Below are 10423 nucleotides of genomic sequence, written 5' to 3'. Positions count from 1 at the left end.
TCCAGCAGGTTCTGTAATTATTTCAGGTTTCTGACGATAGCAATCTCTCACTTTTCGAACAAAACAAAACGAACCTTATGTTGCGAACAATATTCAAATAAGCAATGGACAGCAGAGTGGAAAGCTTTAGAGCAACGCTGCCCGGATTGTCACGGCAATTAACAGGAAACACCGGCATGAAAACCCTAAAGAAACCTGACAAATCCATTTCGCCACAGAATGCAACGTTGGTGCTCAAGACTTTTCCGTGCAAAACCACAGGAAAAGTCACAACACTGCGATGGCCGGGAATCGAACCCAGATCAACTGCTTGGAAGGCAGCTATGCTCACGATTACACCACCACCGCGTTAGGCGCTAAACTGCCCCTTTTCCCAAACACACATAACAAGGCCGTGATAGTCACCAACTGAACTGGGGCTGAAAGCAAAACAAGAAATTGCTTGTAAAACGTCAACAGGTCTGAAAACATCAGAACCAGAAGCCTTCAGCCCTTAAGAACAATCACTGGATCCAAAAGGTTCACTCCCCACAAATGCTGCCGGACCTGCTGAGTTTCCCAGCAATTTTTGTGCTGTTTCTCAGATCTGCAACATCTGCAGTTCTTTGTCAGATAGAAAACAAACGTTGACTCATTGAAGGGGATGTTTGATCAGGTGATAGTCCTCTTCATCCACAGATATAGATGGGATGGAGTATAGGATCATAAAATTCTTACAGTGTAGAAACAGGCTATTTGGCTCTTCATGCATCCCACCAAGTCTCACCCTCTCCGCTATTCCTGTAACCCCGCATTTTTCATGGCTAACCATATAACCAACACTCACCTGGACACTATTGACTATAGAGCGTTGCAAATCCACCCTAACCTGCGCATCTTTGGACTGTGCAAGGAAACTGCAGCACCCGTAGGAAACTCACGCAGACCAGGGGAGAATGTGCAAACTCCACACAGTCTTCAATCAGACAGGGATCTGGGTAATTGGAGAGGTTTCAAGAGGGAGTGCAGACTGGTTTGTGAATGATGGGCCGAAAGCCTGATCTCAGTGCTGTAAAGGCTCTACAGTAACATGATTCCCTTCATCCAGCATTCAACACAGTTTGCATTTTGTTTTAATCCGTCCGGTTATTGACATTATTCTGAGTGAAATGTACAGACAGCGGTTGTTTGCACATTCACTCAGATCTGTGTTGTGATGGGTCAGAAGCAACATACAAAACAACAACTGGCGGAGGGAGAATTGAATTCCCCTTCCGAATCTGCCGAGGACATGCAGGACCTGGAACTTCTTTATCACCACTCACCACCCGGTGCCTGGAGGAAGAACACCTGATCTTCCTCCTCAGGAACCTCCAACCCCAGGGCATCAATGTGGCCTTTACCATTTATCTGATTTCCTCCTCTGACCACCTTATCCCAGTTCCATCCTGCCAGCTCGGCACCATCCTCATGGCCTGTCCGACCTGCCAATCTTCCTTCCCACCTATCCGCTCCACCGTCCTCTCCGACCAATCACCTTTACACCAACCTCCATCCATCAATTGCGCTCTCCGTTCCCTTCTCCGCAGCCCCACTCCCTCCCATTTATCTGTCCACGATGGACACTCCCAGCCTCATTCTCCATGATGGTGTTTTGCCCGAAATGTCGACTCTCCTGCTCCTCGGATGTTACCTGACCTGCTTTGCTTTTCCTGTATTACTCTAATCTTGACACTGATCTACAGAATCTGCAGTCCTCACTTTCACCTCGCATGACTGAATTCCTGCCCCTTAAAGATCGAATTGGGTCTCGTGTTTTCATCATGAATTTCATTATGTTTAATATATTGTATTTTAAAAATCATCACAATATATTTATGCCCTCATGAGCATGTAATGCATTTGGACAGATCAATGCCTCCTTTCTCTGTGAACAAATAGAATTAAAGGAAACGGGTTGGAGAATGTTTTTTCTCACAAAAACAGGAATATGGAGTTATAATTTATCTCTGAAATAAACACAGGCCATTCAGAGGAATCTGATAAGGTCATGCAACATCTGCCGAGAGAAGGGAAAGGTTATCTCATGTGTTATGAGAGTAGGGGAATTCAGCAGAGCGGTAGGAAGTTAGAAAAGTAATAATTACTGAACAATTGGAATGGGGTTAACGCTGAAGAAAAAATGAGAGCCTGTTTAACATGTTCATTCTGTTCTAGTAGTCAATCCAATCAAAGCTAAACTTAGATTTCATATCCAGTTTCCTGTGCAATCCACATATCCCGTGACTCCCTGAGAAACCAGCAACCTGTGTCTTCCAATCTGAAATGCAATCAATGAGGGTGCATCAACAATCGTCAGGGACAGAGAATATTAAAGACTCAGAGGCCTGTGAGTTAATGGCTCCCTCCCCATCTCATTCCCAAATAACCTGCCCTTACCCTGAGGGTGTGTCAATAATAATCAAAAAATCTGTAAATGATGTAACTTCAACACTGACTTCTCTTCGCAGATTCTGTGAGACCTGCTGAGCTTTTCCGCAACTCCTGAGACTGTGTTATCGTGTTTCAGATACCCAGACTCACAGGATCAATTTCTCACCATCTACCCTCTGAAGACTGTTCAGAATTTGTTGCATTCAAATGAAATCGTATTTCAATTTTCTCGAATATGGACACAAAAGCTCAGCATTGGAGCACGTGTGTTTCAAACAGTGACCTTTATTTTGTGGTTCATTAATGTGTTTGGCTCATTGCCGCTGGGTTACCACGTATTACTTAGATATAATTGTTCTGGCGAAGTTGACGATGAGTTAGCATCTTGAACTGCTGCCATTCATTTTGTCCAGATAAACCCATAATGATGTAAGGGAGGGAGTTCGAGGATTTCCAACGAATGGCACTTGTGGAACTGAGACGTTTTTCCGAGCCAGGGTGGCTAGTGGCTTGGTGTGGAATTGTCAATTGGTGTCCCATGTATCTGCTGTGCTCAGTGTTCCACGCGATAATGTTGTGGTTCGGGAAGCTGCTCTGTGAGGAACTTTGGGGAATTTCTACAGTGCATCTTGTCAGTGGTGTATTCCACTGCTACTGAGTGTGGATGGTGGAGACAGAGAATGTTTGTGACTGTGGTGCTGAGCAAGCTGCACTGCAAGTTAATTCTACCTCATTATGGAGAACATATAGACGGCTACTTCAGGCTGCAGCGCAACATAGATAGGATGCAGATCTGGGCATGACAGATGGAGTTCAACCTGGATAAACGCGAAGTGATGCATTTTGGAAGGAGGAACGCGAATGCTGAATATAAGCTTAAAGACAGGTTCCTTGGCAGTGTGGATGACCAGAGGGATCTGGATATGCAAGTACATAGATCCCTCAAAGTTGCCACCCAAGTGGATAGGGTTATTAAGAAAGCATATGGAGTACTGGTTTTCAATCAGGGGGATTGAGGTTAAGAGCTGCGAGGTTTTGCTGCAGTTCTACAAGTCCCTGGTGAAACCACTCTTTGAATATTGTATCCAGTTCTGGTCTCCCTACTATAGGAAAATGCCGAGGCTTCGGAGAAAGCGCAAAGAAGGTTTACCAGGATGCTGCCTGGACTGGAGGGCTTGCCTTATGAAGAAAGTTGGAATAAGCTCGGACTTTTCTCTCTGTAGAGAAGGAGGAAGAGTGGAGACCTGTTCGAGGGATAGAAAATAATGTGTGGAATAGATACAATCAATAGGAAGAGACATTTCCCGTGGACAGGATTGACTGGTATGAGAAGTCATAGTTTGACGATATGAGGAGGAAGGTATAAAGGAGATGTCAGAGGTAGGTTCTTTACGCAGAGAGTTGTGAATGCATGGAATCGGTTGCCAGCTGTGGTCATGGAAGCAGAATCATTGGGAACATTGGTGCGACTCCTGGACATGTACATGGATAGCAGTGAGTTGAGGGGTGCGTAGGTTAAGTTACTATATTTGACATTAGGATTAAATCTCGTGGGCCAAAGGGCCTGTTCTGTGCTGTACTTTTCTATGTTCTATGTTCTATGAGTGCATACACTGGGTATATCTAAACGTAAGGTGTCAACCTGGTGAAGCTACGACACAGAAATGTTGCATGCCAGAAACCAAAAGAAGCAACGGATAGACAAGGCTAACTGACTTCAGCACTCACGGATCAGACATAATATCTGTAGTCCTGCCAGCTCCCATCATAAATGATACGGGACAATATAATAAATCATTTCTTTCATATGAACGTCGAGGCTGAGGGATACGAAATAGATCCTTTCGAAATTATGACAGGCATGGAAGTAATGGATAATGGAAGTCTTTTACACAGACAACAGGAGACATAGGTTTAAAGTGTTATCGAGCAGACCAGACCCAGATGCGTGGTATGCAGATTGATTTTGCATGTTTTATGATAGTCATGCATTCTGAGAAACAGTGAAGCATATTGTGTTGCATTCTCTCCAGCACAAATCATACCTTACATAAGGACATCAGTTTAATATAGTTTCACAGCTTTTAAACAGGTGCAGAAAAGGATCAACTCTATATATGACAGGTCCATTCATAAGTTTGATAACAGCACGGAAGAAATTGTTCCTGAATCCATTGGTGCGTATTTTCAAAGATTTGCATCTTCTGTCCGATGGAAGAGGTTGGAAAGACATTGCGGTGGTGGGAGGGGCCTTTGATTGTGTTGGCTGCATTCCTGAAGCAGTGGGAATTCAAGACCGAGTCCATGGAAGGAAATGTGATTTGCGTGTTCGATTGGGTTAGATACACGCATCTCTGCAATTTCTTGCAGTACGGCCAGAGCAGTTACCATACGAAGCGTCTGGATAGAATGTTTTCTGCAGTGAAATATTAAAATTGATCAGAGTCATTGCTAAGATGCTAAATTTTCTTCCCCGTCTGAGGTGGTAGATGCATTGATGTTCTTTCTTGGCTGTAGAGTTGACAAGGATAGACTGATTGTTTGTGATATTTATTACTCGGAACTTGAAGCTGTCCATCACCTCCAAATCAGCACCAATGACAGAGACCAGTGTGTGTCCTTCAGTCCAATTCATGAAGTCAATACCCAGTTCCCTGTTTTGCTGACATTGAGGGAAAGATTGTTGTCTTTACACCATGTCACTAAGCTCTATTTCCTGTAGGAGAAAGTGAGGACTGCAGATGCTGGAGATCAGAGCTGAAAAATGTGTTGCTGGAAAAGCGCAACAGGTCAGGCAGCATCCAAGGAGCAGGAGAATCGACGTTTCGGGCATAAGCCCTTCTTCATGAATGAGGAAGGTGTGCCAAGCAGGCTAAGATAAAAGATAGGGAGGAGGGACTTGGGGAGGGGCGTTGGGAATGCGTAGGTGGAAGGAGGTTAAGGTGAGGATGATAGGTCGGAGAGAGTGAGTGCGCGGAGAGGTCAGGAAGAAGATTGCAGGTCAAGAAGGCGGTGCAGAGTCCGAGGTTGCCACTGAGATAAGGTGGAAGAGGGGAAATGAGGAAGCTGGAGATATCTGCATTCATCTCTAGTGGTTGGAGGGTTCCTAGGCGGAAGATGAGGTGCTCTTCCACCAGGCATATCTTGCCATGGTCTGGCGATGGAGAAGGCCAAGGACCTGCATGTCCTTGGCGGAGTGGGAGGGGGAGTTAAAGTGTTCAGCCAAAGGGCAGCTGGGTTGTTTGGTGCGGGTGTCCCAGAGGGGTTCTCTGAAATGCTCCGCCAGTAAGCGGCCTGTCTCCGCACTGTAGAGGAGGCCACATCGGGTGCAGTTGATGCAGTAAATGTAGTGTATTGAGGTGCAGGTGAATCCCCTGGGGCCTTGGAGGGCAGTGAGGGGGAGTTTTGGGCGCAAGTTTTGCATTTCTTGCGGTTGCAGGGGAAGTTGCTGGGAGTGGAGGTTGAGTTCGTGGTGGTTGTGAAACTGACAAGGGAATCGCGGAGGGAGTCTTTCCAGAACGCTGATAGAGGAGGGGAGGGAAACATATCCTTGGTGGTGGGGTCTGTTTGGAGGTAGCAGAAATGATGAAGGATGATACGATATCTGGAGGTTGGTGGGGTGGTAGGTGAGGACCAGTGGGGTTCTGTCCTCGTGGCGATTGGAGGGGCGGGGTTCAAGGGCGGAAGAGCGGGAAGTGGAGGAGATGTGGTGGACAGCATCGTCAACCACGTCTGAGGGGAAATTGCGGTCTTTGAAGAAGGAGGCCATCGGGGTTGTTCGGTATTGAAATTGGTCCACCTGGGAGCAGATGCGGAGGAAGTGAAGGAATTGAGAATATGGGATGGCGTTTTTACACAGGGCTGGGTGGGAGGAGGTGTAATCTAGGTCGGTTTTGAGACCTACCCACTATCGTGGTGTCATTAGTAAATCTGTAAATGGAGTTAGAGCTGAATTTTTCTGTACACTCATAAGAGGGTAAGAAATATTGAAGGGGGCTGAGTACACAGTCTTGAAGGGCAGCAGTATTGTGTATTATTGAAGAGGAGGAGTTTCCAACTCTCCTCATTCATTGTGATCTGCAGGTCAGAAAGTCAAAGATCCTGTTCTCGATGTGAGGAAAGTCCTAGGACTCAGAAATGTCGATGAGTCTTGTTGGCATTAGGGTCTTCAAGGCAGAGCTAAAGCCAATATACAGAAGTCTGATGGAGGTGTCCATGTTATCCAGATGTTCCAGAGATGAGTGAAGTGCCAGAGAGATGGGGTCTGCATGGATCGATTACAATCGTGGCGAATTATCGAGGATCTCAGCAATCTGGGAGTTAATGTTTGCCATTCCTAACCTCTTAAAGCACTTCGTAAATGAGATCGGCCATGATTGTATTAAAAATCGGAGCAGGTTCGAGGAGCCGAATTCCAGACTCATGCTCCTATTTCTTGTGTTCATTTGTTCTTTATAGCTCAGAGGGAAACATATTAACGAATGGTCCTATCAGACAATGAAGATCCACACACACAAATCCCAGTTCTCGGCTATAAGCCCGTCGTCCTGAAGGTTTCAGCAATGCATGGGACTATTGAAATACCACACAGGTAATATGAATGCTTGTGATTCAAATATTCATCCTAGTAATGAGAGTGTGTGAGACTTTACATTCTTCTGGATGTATGGTAGCCGACTGTAAAATGAACCTCAGCAGGAACTGCAAAGAGGAGTATATCAGAGTAAGGAGCACAAGGAGTCCAAGAGCTGCAAATGTTGTGAGGAAGAGGGCCACCTGCACAAGAACTACCCAAAACAGGGGAGGGAGGCCTGGGAGTGAGGGTGTCGATTCAATATTACCAGAAGTATTAACGTGAGTTGATCAATCAATGAATTAATTAAAATTTGATGAAGAAATGTATCTGACTCTCTCTGTCACTGTCTGTCCCTCTTTTGTTTAAAGTGATAAAATACCGCCCTCTGCTGGCTTCGCAGTGTCACTGTACAAGCAGCAGATTTTTTCTCTCTGGGACACTTTGCTCCTGTCCCTGTACATTCTATTATTTCTACCAGTCTCACAATGCCCTGAAAGACGCAACGGCGCAAGCGGCTGCGCAGTGACGTCACAAAAAGAATGGCCACAACTAGCGGGGAAAGTCTGACACCGAGGAAGCGAGAGGAGGCAACAGGTGACTCGTGCCAGGGCCGTGAGGTGAGGGAGAGCGATCCCCTCTGGTCGGCGCGAGAGGAACCAGCAACCACTTTCTGAATGAAAGCAACTAGATATTTTTGGAGAAATAGGTCATTTATTCTCATTTCATCATTCCGTAACAAGGCAGCACCAACCCCCTGAAATACTTCAATACTATAGTACAGGAAATGTATAAATGTTAGGAACCACAGAACGATGAAATGTTTGAACATTGTTGCTTGGACAGAATTTCAGCAGTGGCCCTGTTTTCTGCCTCCCTCCATTTTCAAATCGAAAAGTTACTGTTGCTTCCGAGTTTAAATGAACCTTCTCTGAATTTAATTAATGGAGAAAACAAAAGATGTGGGAGAGCAATAGTGATAAGGGGATTGCATTTTTCGGACATCAGGCAGATGTCTGTGACAGTGCAGATGCGACACCAGCTGCCTCCCTGAGTCTGGGATGTCACTGAGTGGCTGAAGGACACTCTGAAAAGGATACCAGCAAATATAAGATGTGGCAGCGGATGGAGCCTTGAAAACAGTATATAGGAAGCTGTGAGATCAATTGACAACACAGGGTTAAATACAGAGTAAAGTTCCCTCGATGATGCCTAACCAAACATTTTGAAGATATGTATAATCTGAGAAGTGATAGAAATTTAACTCACTCCCAACTATCACCACAGAAACACACGTGCATACGCGCGCGCGGGCACGCACACACACACGCACACGCAATAATTCTCGATTGTTATCCAAGAGGGTTCCCATTTTCAACGAAAATAGATGTATTCCAGAACTTCATCACAGAGTTCTTTACTGGAATGTTTCTGTTCAGTTTGGATTCTAAATTAGATTCCTGATTCGTAACATCCACATGGACAATTCTCCTCAACCCATGTGCTATGTCCTGCTCACAAAAACTGCATTTGATTCCAATACCATATGTTGTTTGATACAGGAAACTTTCTGTGTCGGGGGGATTGAGTCTTGAGTCTGACCCAGGTGTGTGAATGTCCTGTTTATCTGACATCCAGGATTGTTTAATGAAGCTTTGATGTTTGGAAATCACGATGTTTTTTTTTACAGTCCCTTAGTAGAACTGTATTTATTTTCAGTCAAGTACTCCTTTAATCTGGAGCTTATTAATTGATTCAACATCATTGTCCACAACCTTGGACACAAATCGGGAGAGTTAAAGTGATGGCGTCACCAAATATGTGGACAGTTTGGCAATTATGACCAGGACTTGGGCCTGGGGAGGTGAAGACGTTTTACTGTGATCGTACAGGAGATATGGACACCATGAAGCATCTCCAAAATGATAGCGGATGAATGTGGCAATTCACAGATATTCTGGGCGAGCAGAGCGAAACAGGCAGACACACTGAATAAGGAACAGAGAGTGACAGAAGGATTTTGAGATTTCCAAAAGTCATCTGCTCAAGTCAGTCTTGATCTAAAAACTGAGTATGTTATTGGTGAAACTAGTTTACAAGTAAATTGTGAAGTGGAAGTAAGCTGCTGTCAAACAGATTGATGTAGCGATGGTAAGTGAATGGGCAAAGCCCTGTCCATTACAGTACAAAGTGGAGACTGTCAGGGAGAATCGACAGAGACTTTAGTTTAAATGGGGCGATGTTATAGGACTCTGACGTAGAGAGGGATCTGTGTGTCCTGGGATATTAAAACACATTGAGTTAATCTGCAGGGGCAGCAAGGTATTAGCAAGGCAAAGGGATGAGGTTTTCGTTTGTTCATCGCACACGAGCATCACTGGCTGGGCTCAGCATTTATCCCTCATTCCCATCACCCCTTGAGAAGGTGGTAGTGAACTGCCTTATTGAACTGATGTACTCCATAAAACTTTATTTGTGGAGAAACTGAATGTCGCAGAAATTAAACTGCAGCTTTTTGTATTCCCAGTCCCAATTTTAAACATAACTGTTTGGGTGGCACAGTGACTCAGTGGTTAGCATTGCTGCCTCAGAGTTCCAGGGACTCGTGTTTGATTCCAGTAGCATGCGACTGTAAATGGAGTTTGTAAGTTCTCCCCGTGTTTGCGTGGGGTTCTTTCGGATGGTCTGGTTTGCTTCGACATGTGCGGGTTAAGTAATATTGGCCATGCTAAATTGCCCATAGTGATCAGACATGTGAAGGTTAGGTGCATGAGTCAGGGAAATGTACAGTGATAGGGCAGGGGAATTCCACACCGCTGGGATTATATATTCATTTACTCTAGCCTGAGTGAGAGACTGGAATTCCATGTGTTGTCAGCAAGCTGATGTACAGCAGAACAAAGTCTCTAAGCGAATTGAGGCGAGCAATTCGTAGAACAGGGAGAGAATAGGGAAAAAATAAATTGCTGATAAAAGCTCAGCAGTTTTGGCAACATCTGAACAGAGAAATCAGAGTTACCACGTCGTATCTGGTCACCATTTATCTGAGCCAGACCTGAAACTTTAACGCTGATTTCTCTTCAAAGATGCTGCCAGACCTGCTGAGATTTTTCAGTAACTTTTGGTTTTGTTTCTGATTGACAGCATCTGCAGTTCTGTCAGATTGTATTTAGGTAGTGAATGGGGTTAAGTTCAGAGTAAAGCTGTTTCTGCACTTCAGCTTTTCTAACTCCCAGACCATGTTCACCGTGGAATTAGATAATGACGAAGTCAACCCCTATCCCCACACTGTCCCTATCAAATGCACTTAGCATAGTTATATCACTGGCTTATAGGCAGAGTACATTTCCCTGTACACTTTCTCCAACTAAACCTCCCAGGGTCCGGGAAAAATAGGGTTGCATACAATGTACAGATATGTCCACAAACACTCCCGTG

General features: G+C 44.9%; 1 non-coding gene across 1 annotated transcript; it reads right to left on the bottom strand.

Moving 5' to 3' along the window:
• Positions 1-276: 276 nt before the first annotated feature.
• trnag-ucc (transfer RNA glycine (anticodon UCC)) lies at positions 277-348 on the bottom strand. The gene has a single exon. It is a non-coding gene; the product is annotated as a tRNA-Gly (tRNA).
• Positions 349-10423: the final 10075 nt, after the last annotated feature.

This window comes from Chiloscyllium plagiosum, unplaced genomic scaffold, assembly GCF_037043375.1.
Source record: "Chiloscyllium plagiosum isolate Xiang-an unplaced genomic scaffold, Cpla_swu_hap1 HiC_scaffold_39, whole genome shotgun sequence".
Classification (NCBI taxonomy): Eukaryota; Metazoa; Chordata; class Chondrichthyes; order Orectolobiformes; family Hemiscylliidae; genus Chiloscyllium; species Chiloscyllium plagiosum.
Note: the sequence above shows the minus strand (reverse complement) of the source record. Positions and strands in the feature narration are given on the sequence as shown.